We start from the raw sequence: 17,422 nt of genomic DNA on the forward strand, positions 1-17,422 counted from the left end.
TCACACCTGGTGCTATCCAGGTTCTCTTAATAGAGTCTACAATGCCTTGTGTACCAAAATGGCCTTTTCTGTGAACAGAGAGGCATACCTGGTGGTAGAATTTCCGGGGAAGAAATGGCTTACCTTCCGGAGACACCCAGATGCCATTGATCTGTTTCGCCTTAAATTTCTTTTTCCACTTTTCTACTTCAGAATCGTCATAGGTTAGGTTGGAAGGAATATCCTCAGAAGGTGAAAGGTTAAATACATGTTCAGGAGCTTCTAATGCAGCTAGCTTGGCTGCAGAATCGGCTCGTGCATTTCCCTTTGAAACAGGATCACTATTCCCTGTGTGGGCAGGGCAATGTACAACGGCTAGGGAAGAAGGCAGTTTTAGGGCATCTAAGAGGTCCTTGATAAGGTCCCCATTGGCAATAGCCTTGCCCGAGGATGTTAGAAAGCCTCGTTGACGCCAAATCATACCAATAAAGTGGCATATGCCAAAGCCATATTTCGAGTCAGTAAAAATGGTGGCACTCTTATCTTTAGCTATATTACAGGCCTGTGTAAGAGCCACAAGTTCAGCAGCCTGTGCACTAAAATGGGAAGGCAGAGAAGCTGCCCAGAGGGTGTCATAATCAGAAACTACAGCAGCTCCAGTAAAACGGGTTCCCTCTCTCATAAATGAGGAACCATCTGTATAGAGGACAAGATCAGGATTTTCTAAAGGTGTATCAAAAAGATTGTCACGGGGTTTTTCAGCCATATCAACTAAAGAAGCACAGTCATGCAACGGTTCCCCCGAGAATGGTAAGTTAGGGAGTAGTGTTGCTGGATTAAGAACTGTGCAGCGTTTTAAAGTGATATTCTCATTACCTAACAGGGTTATTTCATACTTAGCCAGCCTTTGATCTGAAAAGGCTTGTGTCCTGTGACGTAGTAAGAGAGCCTCCACTTCGTGAGGGCATTGCACAGTTAGAGGGTTACCTAGGACCAAATCAGAGGCTTTTTCTACCAAAAGCGCTGTGGCCGCCACTGCTCTAAGGCAAGGTGGCGCTCCAGCCGCTACAGGGTCCAGCTGAATTGAATAGTAGGCTATAGGACGTTGGTTAGGCCCCAGTGACTGAGTCAGGACTCCAGAAGCCACCCCCCTTTGTTCATGCACAAAGAGAGTGAAAGGCTTACTATAATCTGGCAGTCCTAGGGCAGGTGCTGATAACAAGGCCCGTTTTAATTCTTTTATGGCTGAGAGATGCTGGGGATCCAACTGTAAACTGTCTGGAACAGAACTTTTTGTAAGAGCTATGAGGGGTTTAGTAATTTCACCAAAAGAGGGTATCCATTGTCTACAGTACCCAGCTGCTCCCAGAATGGCTCTCAACTGCCTCTTAGTAGTGGGGGCAGAGAGTTGTTGAATGGCCTGGACTCTCTTAGAAGAGACAGAGCGAGTTCCAGCAGCCAAAATAAATCCTAAATATTCTACCTGGGGCAAACACCATTGTACCTTTGTCTTGGAAACCTTGTGTCCTCTCTTGTGCAGCTCCAGCAGTAAGTGACGGCTATCTTCCTGACAAATTTCAGCATTAGGAGAGGCCAAAAGTAAGTCATCAACATATTGTACTAGTATGGAGCCCTTAAAGGTAATAGAGGCCAGATCCTGCTGTAAAATTTGGGAAAATAATGTGGGACTGTCTACAAATCCCTGTGGGAGTCTAGTCCAGGTCCACTGTCTATTTTTCCAGGTAAAAGCAAATAAATATTGGAAGTCCTCATGTACTGGTATGGAGAAAAAGGCAGAGCAAAGGTCTACCACTGTGAAACATGTAGATTCATAGGGAATCGATGAAATTATCGTAGCCGGGTTTGGAACTATGGAATGTCTAGGAATAACATAATTATTAATCGCTCTAAGATCTTGCACAAAACGATAAACAGGTTTACCATCTGGCCCAGGCTTGGGTTTTTTAACTGGCAAAATGGGAGTATTGCATGGAGAGTGATGACATGGAATAATAATACCCTGGCTTTTCAAAGCCTCAATTATAGGGGTGATCCCTTCTATTGCTTCCCTAGACAATGGATACTGTGGAATGGAGGGGGGTGGTCCCCCCTTAACTTTAAAGGTAACAGGCATGGCAGACTTAAGGAGCCCCACCTCATTAGGGGATGAGGCCCATAAAGACTCAGGAATGTCAGAGGGGATTTTGGATACCTCCCCTGCTGTTCCTTGAGCTTCTGTAAGTAAAATTGGTAATAAATGAACAGTATCCTCTGGCAATTGTAAGGAGACAGCCCCATCTGGAGCACAAGATATGGTTGCTCTAAGCTTGCAAAGGAGATCACGACCTAATAAATTTACAGGGGCATCAGGCATGAGTAAAAATGAATGTTCCACTGTTAAGGGCCCCATAGATACCATGCGAGGATTCAATTTTGCCACTCTCTGGCTCTTTCCTGAGACTCCCACTACATTCAAAAATCCTACAGGTCTACACCCAGCATCTGGTTTGCTTACTAATACTGATTTAGAGGCTCCTGTGTCTAGCAGACAATCATAATAAGTCTCCCCCACTTTTAAGGTGACATGTGGTTCATTACTCTGGGGAGGTGAATGGACTGGCACAAGTGCATTCAAAAAATCCGGATCTGGGAATATATGGCTTTCATTATCTATGTTCCATTCCTCCCCAAGACACCATCATTCCTGTGTCCTCTTCTGAGGGGGGTCTTGGTTACCATTATTCTGGTACTGCCTTTCTGTATTCCTCCAAAAAGATCTATTTCTATTTTGATTTCGCCTGTAATTAGAATTAGAATTTCTTCTCCAAGTCCTACATTCTCTCAATTCATGCCCCTCCTTACGACAGTAACAACACACCTTAGTGTCCTTGTTCCGGTGTCCACATGGCTGACTAGGAATCGCTGGTGCCAGAATGCTCTGTTTAGGGTGATCTGGATCTTCCTCACGTGAGTCAAAGACATAATTTGCAAGTTCCTTAATTCTATCTACTGAGAGATTTCTCCAGTCTGGACATTGTTTCAGAAAGTATCTGCGTATTTCTGGCAGTGAATTATAAACAAATGTGTTGAGAATGATACAGGAATCTCTTAAATCTACTGGATCCAATCTGGTGTACTGTCTAGCGGCCTCACAAAGTCTATCATAAAATCTGTTTGGTCTTTCATTAGCCTCCTGAGGTAGGCTTAAAAATTTCTGCCAGTTTTCCGGTTTTCTAGAGCAAGATTCCATTCCCTTCAGAAGTGTTTCTCTAGCATCTTTTAATCTTTGGAAATCCCTATCATCATTATAATTCCACTCTGGATCCTTTAGAGGCCATTCCACATCGGCCTTACCTTTCGCAACAAGGGCATTTCCTGCTGAGATAATATCTGTAATCTCAGTTGGGGACAGTAAAGTTTCCAAAAGGCAAGTAACATCAGCCCAACTGGGTTGATATGCATTAAATATAGTCCTTAACTGTGAAATTACAGTGTTTGGATTTTTCTCAAAACTAGGGATGATTGATTTCCATGCGCTCAAGTCACTTGGTCTAAAGGGGCTATATTTTCTGACTTGAATTGGCACTCCCTTCTTACTATGTTCTATAGCTTCCTGCAGAGGGAGTAGTTTCTGCTGATCTGATTCTGAACTTGGATCATCTCTAGTAGAAACAGCCATTTTGAGGTCTCTCTCCATATGTGAGAGTTTCCCCCACATCATAACAATGATAATAACAAAAACAATGATAATAACAAAAACAAAAAAAAAACAACAAAAAAAAATAAAATCCTTAGTCGTATGAACTATGGATGTGGTATTAAAAGGTATTTCAATTGCAGGCATAAAATTTCTACTTATATTAAACGTATTTTCCCAAAGATTCTCACGTATACTATTATACAAAAAACCTTTTGCTGCCTGAATGAGGAAAAAACCAATAATGTTATGAAGGACCATTGAGTAAACTATTCCTCTAAGTCGGGATGTTATGCTGTCCCAATACATTCCGATGAGAAAAATCAAAGGGATGGTAGAATATTCGAGCATCTTGCCCTTTAAACTGGGCTGGCTTTTCTGTTTAAAGCAAGACTTTTAGAGGCTTAAAGTCTTTAAGGGAGATTAGACAAAGGGAAAGTCCGCGGGGGGGGGGGGGGGGGGGGTATTTGGAAAATCCACCGAATTAGCCGGCTTATGGCCAAACTAGGGAGGGTGGGAGGGTCCTTAAGGTCCCTTCGGGGTCGCCAAACTGTGAGATTTAAAATTGGATATTAGATCATAAATCTCCCCTACTTAACCCTTCCCTTAACTCATCTCCCAGACTAGTAAATGGAAGAAGCTTCTGGTTTTCTAGATAGAGCCTTTATTGTATATAAGGTGTTGTTGATTAGAAGGATAGGAAAACAGAAATACAGTACAAATCGTCTTAAATCTAGGCTTAGTCTATATTCCTTATAAAAACTCACCAAACCGATTTAGGCCACCTTTGGAGTGAGTCAGACCGTCTGTGCCGCGCCGCCCGGAGTCCCGCCAAGCCGGCAAAAAAAGGCTACTCCCCTTCTCTCCACCCCGGAAGTCAAAAAACCCGGCAGGCAGTCTGACATGCGCAGCAGGCGGACTGTACCCGGCAGGCAGTCTGACATGCGCAGCAGGCGGACTGTACCCGGCAGGCAGTCTGACATGCGCAGCAGGCGGACTGTACCCGGCAGGCAGTCTGACATGCGCAGCAGGCGGACTGTTCATCTCCTCCCCAAAAGGGTGGTCCTTGAAAAACTGGCGTCTTTCAGTTATCCTAGCCGACTGTTAAAAACTTTCATATTTTACCACAAAACCAAATAAGAGGTGTAGAGGAAAAAGTAACTGAAGAAAATAATACATTAACAATAGAATAAGCTAAATGGTAAAAGAGGTACAAAAATCCAATGAGAAGAATGCTTTCAAAAGCAGAATTGGCTGATTGGGGGTGGGGGGTGGGGAAGGTACAAAAATTCACTGAAGAAAAAAAAAATCTCCTTATAAAGTAGAATTGGCCAAATTAGAAAAAAATAAACCAAAACCAAAACCACTAAATGCAAAAGCCTACTGCAGAAAATTGCTCATAAAAATTAGAATGGGACTAGTAAAAAACTAATGATTTAATAAGATATCAAGAAACAACAAAACAAAATCAAAAGAAGAGAAAAAAAATAGAAGAAACTGTGAAATATCCCATGGGAAAAAACTGACCTAGAAAATAGATCCAGGAAATATTATTTGAGAATTGTGGGACTACCTAAAATCCCTAACCAAAAAAAAAAAATCCTAGGTATCATCATTTAAAAATAATTATCCACATATGGTATGGGCATGGAGCACAGGGGCATTATTCTCAAAAGCTCAGGAACAGCGTATCTGTGTGGCCTTGTCATGGTGCTCAACAGAAACCACTTGTAAAGCAGAGTGACTGTCAACAATGCAGATAACATTCTAATGACCTACGATCATGTGGAGCCCTCCTTCAGTGACATCAATCACATGACAGATGCCTTCAAAAGACCCAAGAAAGGCAGCCTCTATTTGACTCCTTATAGTGATTTTTCTGTCCAAGGTAAAAGACTCCATGCAGTCATTCATGATGCCATTTTACCCAATGAAGGACTATGAGATGAAACAGTCTGTATTTGGTGCAAATTACATCAGGGGAGCAGTGAAGGCAGAAACAGGAGGTGGCTGGGAAGGATCAAATGTATACAAATTGACTTTTGCAGCAGGGGGTGCCATCGAGTTTGGATAGCACATGATACAGGTGGCTGCCCAAGCCTCTAGAGATGAAGTCCACAATGGAGCTTATGGGAACTCTTACATGCCCAATGGAGCCTATGCTTTTCCTATGCCAGCTGCCAATGGAATGTACCTAAACTCTCCAAACTATTCCTATGCACCACTTCCACCCGAGTTTTATGCTGGACCTCCCATGATGGATGGGGCCATAGGGTACATGTAGCCCCCACAACCTCCATATCCTGGACCCACAAAACCACCTGTTGGTGGCCCTGATGTACCATCTACTCTTACACCTGAAGCAAAAGCTGCCGAATATGCCGCCAGTGCCTACTACAACCCTGTCAATCCCCGTAATTTCTATATGCCCATAGACTAGCCCCTACCACCTCCATACTACCTCCTAGAAGACAAGAAGACTCAGTAGATGTCGCTGCAGTCTCCTCATCACTCATCTGCACCCTTCTACCCCCAGACCTGAGTCTGGAGTTAGTGTGGAGGCTGTAGTCAGACCTGGTCTTTCCCATAGACACATGTGTAGTTAGCAGTGACAGGCATGGAGAGAAGGGGAGTAGCCTGGGAGAGCTACAACTGGTCTAGTGATGCTGACACACCTCCTCCAATTTTGTCACTAGCACCTTCCACTCAAGTTTCCATTTCCACTTTACTCCTATTGCATTAACACAGCTTCCCATAAAGGAGGGGACTGTTCCTAACCAGCTCCTACCCAGCAGTCTTATTTTTAAATTCCTTTTGGACTGTACTTGTGGCTTCTCCCAGCTCATAGCAGCAGAGGCATCCCTAGGTCCCAGACCTGGGGAGGTGGCTCATACTCATAGCCCAAGGGTCCCTTTCCAGCTCCTATCCACAGTCCATCACCACTCTGATCTCTCTGGCTATGAAGTCAGGCCTGGGTTTCCAGTGTGATCAAAAGATTCAGTGGGGCTGTGCCCTCAAAAGCCCCATCTTTTGCATTCCTATCCCTTTTGGGGTATCACACCTGTTCCTATTACTACTATCTTTCCTTTTATATCCCTACCACTTGGTTGTATTTTTTGGTCATGATCCTGCAATGCCTGGAACTTCTAGAGGGAGAATTAAAGGTACCCTGTTCAGCTGGGGAGAAAACATGCAAATGACTGCTTGGCTTTACTCCCTTGTATTATTAACTCATGCTTTCAAGGGGTCTTGAGGTTCCTTCCTGTGCCCAGAGGGACACCTAGGCCTAGAGCTGAAGATTGCACATCTTATCTCACCCTCCCTAGGACTCCTTGCTAGGCCAAAATCAGGTGTACCTGGGGCTGGGTGTTTGCTGAACCCTGTGGCCTGGCTCAGTCCTGAGTAAAAAGGTGTATATTGTCAGTCCCAATTCAGTTCTCATCTCTAACCTTTGAGCTTCATGCCTGATTTTTGATTCTCCCCTGGATGCACAAATTTCCTTTGATTTCCTTTTGGACTGGCTAGAATGTGAGAATATCATTATTTTTGTTTTGTTTTGTTTTGTGTTTTGGTGGGGCAATGAGGGTTAAGTGACTTACCCAGGGTCAAACAGCTAGTAAGTGTCAAGTTTCTGAGGCCGGATTTTAACTCAGGTCCTCCTGAATCCAGGGCTGATACTTTATCCACTGTACCACCTAGCTGTCCAAGATCATTATTTAAAAGAGAACTTCTTATTTATTTGATTAAAAATCCAATTAATATATTAATGAGAAATAAACCCTGTTGAACCTTGAAAAAAATTATCAAGGAAAATTGCCCTGATATTCTAGAACTAGAGGATAAAATAGAAATTAAAATATTCCATTAATCACTTCATTAAGAATTCCAAAATAAAAATTCCCAGGAATATTATAAATTCCAGAGGTCCCTGGTCAAGGTTATATTGCAAGGAGTCTAAAAGAAATAATTCAAATATGGTGGAGCCACAGTGAGGATAACACAAAATTTAGCAGTCTCGACATTAAAGTGTCAAAGGGCTTGTAATATGGTATTTTGGAAGGCATATCAGCTTGTATTACACTGAATAATCAAGTGCCTAGCAAAACCACATATAATTCTTTAGGTAGAGAAATGGAAATTCAATGAAATAGATATCTTAAAAAGACCAGAGCTGAATAAAAATTTTAAATTTCAAATACAGGACTTGAGAGAGGCATAAAAAAAGTAAAGAAGAAAGGTAAATCATAAGGGATTCATTGAGTTTAAACTGTTTACATTCCTGCATGGGAAAATGACACATGTAACTCCTAAGGAATTTCTCTTTATTAGGGCAGTTACAAGAAATGAAGAAAGCCTTAGTGCATGAGTGTAAGTTGAATATGATGGGATGATTAGCTAAAAAAATAAAAATAAAAAGTTATAAGGAGGAATGCACAATGAGAAAGGACATAGTAAAATGGGGGAAATTATATGAACTTTTTTTTTTTTTTTAAGTGAGGCAATTGGGGTTAAGTGACTTGCCTAGGGTCACACAGCTAGTAAGTGTTAAGTGTCTGAGACCGGATTTGAACTCAGGTACTCCTGACTCCAGGGCCGGTGCTCTATCCACTGTGCCATCTAGCTGCCCCTAATTATATGAACTTTTACAGAAAAGGGCAAGATGGGGAAGTGAGCAGGAGGGAGTTTATAAACTTTACTCTCGTCAGAATTGGCTCAAAGAGGGAATAGCATACAGACTCAAATGGGTATTGAACTCTATCTTATCATACAGGAAAGTAAGAGGAAAATGAGTGAGAGAAAAGGAACTGAGAAAAAAGTGGAGTTGGGTAAGGCAAAAGTCAGAAACAAAACACTTAATAATGGACAGAGAGATGGGGGGGTGCAGCTAGGTGGCACAGAGGATAGAGCACCAACCCTGGATTTAGGAGGACCTGAGTTCAAATCCAGCTTCAGACACTTGACACTTACTAGCTGTGTGACCCTGGGCGAGTCACTTAACCCCGATTGCCTCACCACCCCCCCCCCCCAAAAAAAAAGAATGGACAGAGTGAAAGAAGAAAGTAGCATAAACAGGAGGAAATAGTATGGAGGGAAATACATAGTAATCACAAGTGTGAAAAAAAATTAAGCAAATTTCTCTGATAAAGACCTCATTTTTCAAATATATAGAGAAATGAGTCACATTTATAAAAATAAGAGCCATTCCCCAATTAATAAATGGTCAATGGATATGAACAAGCAGTTTTCAGATGCAATTACCAAATCTATCGTGAGAAAATTATCAATAATGGGGCTTTTGGGGGACCTAGGGGCCTGGCTGGTTTCTCAGAGCCAGCCCAGTTTCAGTAGAATTAGAGATCAGACTGACTCACTCAGTAGATAATAGAGATGAAAACCACTCCTACCGGAAAGCCTTTCCCCTCAAGGGGGTCTGTCCTCTAGACTCTGACCTCAGCATGTACTGCTCATTTTAATATGGACCACCCTGAAGTCCGGTAAACCAATAAATTTGTATGATTCTAGCCAATTAGCTTTGAGGAGTATGCAAAGAACACCTCACCTCCAGACTGCAGGAAGCTTATTTACTCTCATGTTATCTCTTGGCTGTGATGCTAGAGGAGGCAGCCATATGGCCCCCCTTTTCTCTCTATCTAGGTATTATAAGAATTATTTTTAACTTGTTTATGGCCTAATTTGGCTGGGGTGCCTAATTTACCTGGAGGACTAATCTGGGTACTTTTGACTGACTGGCTATCTAATTGCTATTAATTTAATATGGGCCATTTAAAAATTTCTCCACACTTGCTCTGCTCCCAAGTAGATAAGCAAAAGATTAAGAAGCCTCTTAATTAAATAATCGAAGCAGAATTTATTTATAAAAATCAATGTAAATGATAAGGGTTAAGAAATCCAAATTATACAACCTGTCTGCTTTTAATATAAGGGCCATAGCCACCTCTTGCTTTAGGGTATGCTCCAGCTTTCTCCAATGTTCACCCCTTCACTCCAACCCGGCTTTCACTGCTCCACTCCTTTCTTCTAACCCCAAGCCCCCTTAACTTTGTCGACCTCCCTTAACGTCTAACTTCCCTCTCTGTACTACTGTGCTGAACCCCTGGGTCTCTCTCTCACAGACCTCCTTGAATTCTCCTAATCCTCTGGCATCCTCCCATTCTCTTAATCTTCCAGCCTTTCTTACTACCTTCTAACTGGAAAGCCCTTTCCTTACTTTCTCTGGCGTCCTTGTAGCAGCCCCCTTTCTGTCCATTCCTCCCTTATTGTCCTCCTTAATCTTCTGGCCTCCTCTTTCACTGTCTCCTTAATCTTTTCCAACCCCCTGTATATATGTTCCTTCTCTCCCCTCAAACCTCGGGCTCCCTGTGACCCCGCAAATGCTAAGCTAATCCGCCGACCATGCTAGCACTGCAGCCAGACGGGAGCTTGAGGAGCCCATTCCCCCTGCTGCACATGTGGGACCTCTGCATGAGCTGCACTAGAGGCCAGCCTGCACGAGCCCAGGATCTCTGGGGTAGACCCCTCTCAGGGTGTAGTGAGCTGGGGATTTTTCCCCTAGCTGTCTGACCTGGCATCATGTAAAGCCCACAGGGCTTTTTGGCTCAGCTGAAGTGGAGGGGGAGGGGCATCAGCCCCTCTTATGCAGAAAAAAACCTCTTTGGGCCTAAGGTTTTTTAATGTCAGCCCAAAGGCAGGATCCCCAAATCAAAATAAATTCCCATGGTATGTAGGTATTCTGAATTCTGGAACCATATGCACACTTTTTACTAACATTTAATAAGCTTTAATAAATGATTAATGCCCAAAACTTGTGCAAAAGCCTCTAATTTCTAAATATTTATAATAAAAATATTACGTGTATATATATATGTGTATGTGTATATATCTATATCTATATCTATATAGATATATAGATATAACCTATATCAGACTACCTGCTGTCTAGGGGAGGGGGGAGGGAGGGGAGGGAGGGAGAAAAATCTGAAATTGTAAAGCTTGTATAAACAAAAGTTGAGAACTAGCTTTACATGTAACAGAAAAAATAAAATACCTTATATGTAAAAAAAATTTATAACAAAAATATTAAAGTACTGTAGAGGATGAGTTATACTAGTATTTGTGTTTATAAAGATAGACTAGGGGCAGCTAGATGGCACAGTGGATAGAGCACCAGTGCTGGATTCAGGAGGACCTAAGTTCAAATCCAGCCTTAGACACTTGACACTTAACTAGCTGTGTGACCATGGGCAAGTCACTTACCCATCATTGCCCTGAAAAAATAAAAATAAAGATATACTAACAGAATTTCAGTATTAGCTCAATCTATTTTGATTTCAATGCAAAGGAGTTTAGTTACTGAAATATGCAGGGAATCTTTCATTTTACCAACAATTCAATCCCATAGCATGAACAATGCTAGTGATTTTCTGTTCTTGATACCCATGCAGTGGCTTCATTATCCAATGCAATGGAATAAGTAAGATTTCTAATTTAGTTATAATTTGGATCACTTTTGGAATATTTTTAGGAAGTCAGTATTAACCAAGAACCTGGTCTTGCTATAACTTGAAAGTTATACTTCAATGAATCTATGATATTATTGATATGCATACTTGCTCCAATTGTACAGATTGCTACTCACCCATGTTTGCCCATCCTGTGAAATTTTGTTGATGTCCCCATAAATCCATAAGGAATTCCAATGTTGGAGACCAAACACTAGATAACTCAAAAAATACCCATGGAATGCATGTGCTGTATATTAATTAGCCTTCACTTTTGCAGTGTGATTATTGCCACACACCCCCCATTTTTTCTTCTAGGCATTCATTTTTCTGATGATGCCATTTATGCTGCTTCTCTCTAAAGCAAAGGTACATTTTAACAATATTTTTCTAGTGATTCAGAATTGTTGCAAATCACAAAATATAATTTTTGAAGATTTAAAGTGGGAGGTCACACGCAAAAGGCAATAGAGAGATTTATGTTGTGGAAACCGTAACAAGTGGCAAAACAAAAATTTTATAGCCATTGCTCTTAACACTTTAAAAGTGTATTTGACATTATTCTCAATACAAATTTAACTTTTTATACAATTGACATTTGCCTATTGTGAGATAATGAAGCATGGATTGTTTATAACTATATTATTTTATATCAGATTTTTTTATTGGGGGGGGGGCAATGAGGGTTAAGTGACTTGCCAGAGTCACACAGCTAGTAAGAGTCAAGTGTCTGAGTCCAGATTCGAACTCAGGTCCTCTTGAATCCAAGGCTGATGCTTTATCTACTGCACCACCTAGCTTCCCCATATCAGATAAATTTTGAGCTGTGCAAGCAACATTGGCAAGCCACTTCAATTCCTAGTTGTCTATGCCCAGAGATTTGTATTACAAATTTTAGAGAAAGGGCTAACCTGATTTTGCTGAAGGGATTTTCTCACCAGAGAATTCCCTCTAGAAGTAAAATTATAGGTCCATGAGATAGATAACTGGTGACATGATGGATACAGGGCTGGACCTGAAGTCAGGAATAAATGTCAAAGTCAAGTTAAATCTGGCCTCAGACCCTTATTAGATGTATCATCCTGAACAAGTCACTTAACATCTGTTTGCCTTAGTTTCTTCAACTTAAAAATAAGGATAATAATAGCATCTACCTCACTGGGTTGTCAAAGATCAAATGAGAAAATATCTGTAAAAAGGATTTAATATAATGCCTGGCACATGTAAATAGGATGTAATATAGTACCTGGCACTATTTAAATGATTGTCCCTTCCCATCCCCATTCTCTGCCCCTATTTCTATCAATTGTATATATTATGAATGGCACAGAATAATCATGGATAAGTTGAAAATTTTGAATTTCCATGGACAGAATACTATCTTTAATGCTGCATTTTGAACTAGTTCAACCCCACGTTTCACCTTTAGTAGCCCAATGCTGACATAGTCTTTCTTCTATAATTAAATGTCTAATTACACTGACTGGCCACAATTAATTTTTTGTTTATATCTCAAAATCACTTGTTTACAGATTAAGATTCCATCTGAAATCTGATGTGTTCTCTCATGCTCAGATTCCTTGTGAGTGTGGCATTTTTGTTCTTGATGTGTGTTCTTTCATCTATCCTGTATATCTAAAATAGCCTGACAAAACCAGGGACAATTCTTTCATTGAATCTAAATTTTTAATTCTGACCTTCAAATAGTTGAAAATGCCTTGGTGGTGACAATGGGATATCCAAAGACCTGAATTCATTGCATTTGTTGGATTGCATTGTGCTTTGATGACTATGAACAGACCTGATTTCAGTTTCTTGTTTTTTTACAGTTTTTAACATTTAACGTTCATTCCTTTTTTGTAAACATTTATATTGACTTGTAGAATACTGTTTCAACGAATCTGAAGAGACATAAAAATAGCTGTTTTATAACCAATGTGACAAGAAGGCCTTTTGGGGCTATACTTTGAAGTATGTTGTGATTCTGCAGGGATTTTTTTTTTTCTTTTTACCTTTATATTGAGTCACTGCTCATCAAACACTGTATTTGCAGTAATAAAATTGGAAGATGATGTCTTAATTCCAACAAAAATCAGTGGTTTTAGTTTTTAGTTTTTCTGTTGTGAACACTATATGTTTCTATTATACTATAAGATAACATTAATAAAACTTTATAAAATTTGCAAAATAGCACCTTTTGGTTATTTCTCAGGTGTCTTTTTTTTCCCCTGGTAAAGATTTCTTCTTGCAAGTAGCATCTTGGGTTATTAATATATGTAAAATAATAAGGAATTATTTATCTCAAGGAGAAAGAGGAAGTGTGCTCTCATGCAAGAGATATAAGAGGAAGAAGCACAAAATCTAGGGCCTGTCCTAATTTTGATGTTGACTGTGTCCTTGAGCAAGTCATTTTACTCTGTTTTTTCTTAGTTTCTTTGCATTCAAAACAATACTTATTTTAAATAGAGGTTGTTGAGATAATAAAATAAGGCAATCGATATGAAACTATATTCAGTACATCAATTACTATTGTAATAGAGTACCAGACATTTAGTAGGTGCTTAATAAGTGAGGGAATCACTACCAGTAATCATCATTATTACAATTTGATCTTAACACTACAAATTATCTTGTGAATGAATAGATCATCAATTTACTTTGGATAAAGTAATTCACAAATCAGGGACACCACTTCATGACTTTCCATTACGCTTAGTTTACCTGGGGCAAAATTCTCCTTCTACTATTATAAATTCCTAGCTCATATATCTACTAGTTTACATAAATTAATTTAGCTGATCCTAATAACATGTCATAATAATACATCTTAATTTTTAAATTGGGGAAACTAAGGACCAGAGTGATTAAAGAACTTGCCCAAAGTCAGAAAATTTAGTTACAGAGCCAATTTTCCTCCAGGTTGATGTTATCCACTACTCATAGGAAGTAGGTGGCCTAGTGGACTGTGAGAAAATAATGGGGTTTGGGGTCTCCCAGAGGCCCCCGTTCAAGGGTCAAACCCAGAGAGCCTTGCCTCACCTTTCTTGGGGCAGGCCAAGAGTCAGGAGAATTCCAAAAGAAATGTAGTTGGACCTTGGACTGTGAATAGATACTATTAGAGATTAAAATAACACTTACCTGAAAGCCTTCCCCTCAGAGAGTTTGTCTTCTGTACTCTGACATCAGCACATACTGCTCCAGACCACCCTCATATCCAGTAAACCAATAGATTTGATTGATGCTAGCCAATTAGCTTGAAGTAGTGTGTAAGGGCCATCTCTCCTCCAAAACAAAAGGAGCTTATGCTCACCGACTTGGTCTCTTGACTTTTCATGCTCAAGGAGGCAGGATACAAGTTATTTTCTCTCTCTCCTCTATCCTAGGTAGGGCTTCTTAATGTTCTGATCCATGTACCCTATCTTTACTAATATTTAATATGCTTTAATAAATTCTTAATACCCCAAACTGGTGCTTTAGCCTCTAATTTCTAAGTAGTAATATATCAGAAACCCCAGCTAAGTTCTCTAACAATTTGAACTTAGATAGGGCACCCAATATATTTTTGTTTTGTTTTTTTTTTTAGTGAGGCAATTGGGGTTAAGTGACTTGCCCAGGGTCACACAGCTAGTAAATGTTAAGTGTCTGAGGCCGGATTTGAACTCAGGTACTCCTGACTCCAGGGCCGGTGCTCTATCCACTGCACCACCTAGCTGCCCCCCAATATATTTTTAAAAGCCACAGGACAGAATGTTAAACCTAGAGTCAGGAACAACTGAATTAAAATGTAGCCTCAGATACTTATTAGCTAGATGACCCTGCGTAAATCATTTAATTTTTATGCCTCAGTTTCCTGATATATAAAATAAGTATAATAACAACACCTGTAGCCCAGAATTGTGAGGATTAAATGAGTCAATATTCTAAAGCTCTGAATCACTTTAAAGTAATCTGTAAATGCCAGTCATTGTTATTACTATTACTGTTACTATTACTTGTACTATTACTATTATTTTACACTGTAGCACTACTGCCTCTAATCATCTCAGTGACCTATTTATACAATCCCACCATGCAGAGTTCTCTCTTTTTTTTTTTTTTTCACGGCAATGAAGGTTAAGTTATCAAGTTATCAAGTGCCTGAGGCTGGATTTGAACTCAGGTCCTTCTGAATCCAGGGCCGGTGCTTTATCCACTGTGCCATCTAGCTGCCCCCAGAGTTCTTTTTAATGTTTTTAAAATCCATAAAAATACACAGAGACATATATATATATGTATACATTATAATAATATATTATAATATTATATATAATATATGATATATATTAATAGTACCTATAACAAATGCAGGTATTATATGTGACTATAATTTTGAAAAGATAGTATCTAAGAGACACTGACTACTAAATGATCTCATTGACATAGAGTTTATTAGAACTACATCATCAGAATGGCTTTAGTTTGGAATGCCTCCTGGGAAATAGAAATAAACTGCCTATTTACTGATAGATATTAGAATGGAATTGGTTAAAAATATTTTAAATAGCAATAGTAAAAAATGCTATTATAGATGTTTCAAAGAAAGCACCATAAGAATGGAGAGAGATCAGCGGGAAATAGGAAGACAATTGAACCCTGTACCTCTATTACTTTGTCATAAGTAATATATCTCTGTCCTGATCTTTTAGCTTTTTGTCATAACTAGAAGTTTAAGAAAGAAGAGAATGGTTTTGAAACCCAAGAGCAAGAGAAAATTTTACTTGCTGGAACAATGACAAGTACAGAATAATCCTCTTTATGGAATTTTGAAAAAAAAACACCTGGATTTCTGATCTTTCCTGCTGTATCTTGTGTATACAAACAATAAACTTCAGTTATATCCTTGTGTTAGTATAATTTATGTAAATAACATCACTGAATGGCAGAATTCTAGCATTGGAAGGGAACTCAATGCCCATCTAGTCTAATCATACTCTCCCACCCCAAAAAAGAATACTCACTCTAGCATTTGTTAATATGTCATAAATAATCCAACTTCCATTTGGGGGGATTCTAAAACTTTTCACCTTCTACCACTTTTGGACAACTCCATTTAAAATACATTTTCCTTTTAATTAAAGTCTAAATGATATTTTTAACAGCTTTTACTTAGTGTTCCTCATTTTTAGCTCTGTGACCAAGCAAATAAATCAAAACCCTCAATCAGCTCAGTCTGCAAAATATTTGAATCATCCCTTGGGTGTTCTCTAATCAAAAGTTGTTTCAACTACTGTTTTTATAAGAAATTAAGCCTTTTCACTATCCAGAGCTGTCTCCTTTCAATCTTCCCAAACTATCTTGCTCAGAATTGAATGGATATGATACAAGTATGGCCTGACCAAGATAGAGTACAAATTGATTTTCACCTATATATTTCTTAAAGCTATCATTCTTTCCATTTCTTCCTTTGCTTGCTGCCATATCATGTTGTTGACTTGTAGTGAGCTTATATTTCATTATAAAACCAGGGTTTTTTTTCTCCCCCCCAAAAAAACTAAAACCTATCCAAACTTCCCACATCCTATAGTTGTAAAATTATTATTTTGAATGAAATTCTAAGACTTTACCTTTTTCACTTGTGAATTGCATATTATTAGATTTGCCTCATTTAGTCTAAGATCTCTGACCAAATTAACTGTGAATGAAGTAGTAATGACTATTTTTTGACTCTTATCATTTAACATATTTTGAATCAATTTACATGTATTAACATGTCCATATCTCTCCAATTTTTCATGATAATAATATGAAATATCTTAACAAATGCTTTGTTAAAAAACTAAGTAATTGAACACTTTTATCACAACAAGTAAGAGAGATAGATGGTGTGTGAGTTTGTGAATATATATGGCATCTCTATTTCAGAGATGAGAATACTAAGGCCAAGTGAGTCACATGACTTGAAGGTTGTGAATCCAGGGCAAAAATCAAACAGTATGATGTAAAAATACCAGCACATCAACCTAAGTACATAGCATCCATACCACAGAAAGTAATATAATCACTGCGCTCATCAGGTGCCATATAGAAAATAATTTTAATATTTAAAAAATAATTTTACTAAATATATCAATAAACTATAGTTTGTATAAAAGATGGATGCAGCAGCATGAGAGTTAATCTGGGTAAGAAGAGTTAAACTGAGAAGAAAAGAAAAAAGAATAAGACAAGACAGGACAGTAAGAGGAGA

General features: G+C 39.2%; 1 pseudogene; it reads left to right on the top strand.

Moving 5' to 3' along the window:
- Nucleotides 1-5,383: 5,383 nt before the first annotated feature.
- On the top strand, nucleotides 5,384-6,164 carry LOC122737242 (annotated as a pseudogene).
- Nucleotides 6,165-17,422: the final 11,258 nt, after the last annotated feature.

The sequence above is a fragment of the Dromiciops gliroides genome, chromosome 1, assembly GCF_019393635.1.
Source record: "Dromiciops gliroides isolate mDroGli1 chromosome 1, mDroGli1.pri, whole genome shotgun sequence".
NCBI classification, from domain to species: domain Eukaryota; kingdom Metazoa; phylum Chordata; class Mammalia; order Microbiotheria; family Microbiotheriidae; genus Dromiciops; species Dromiciops gliroides.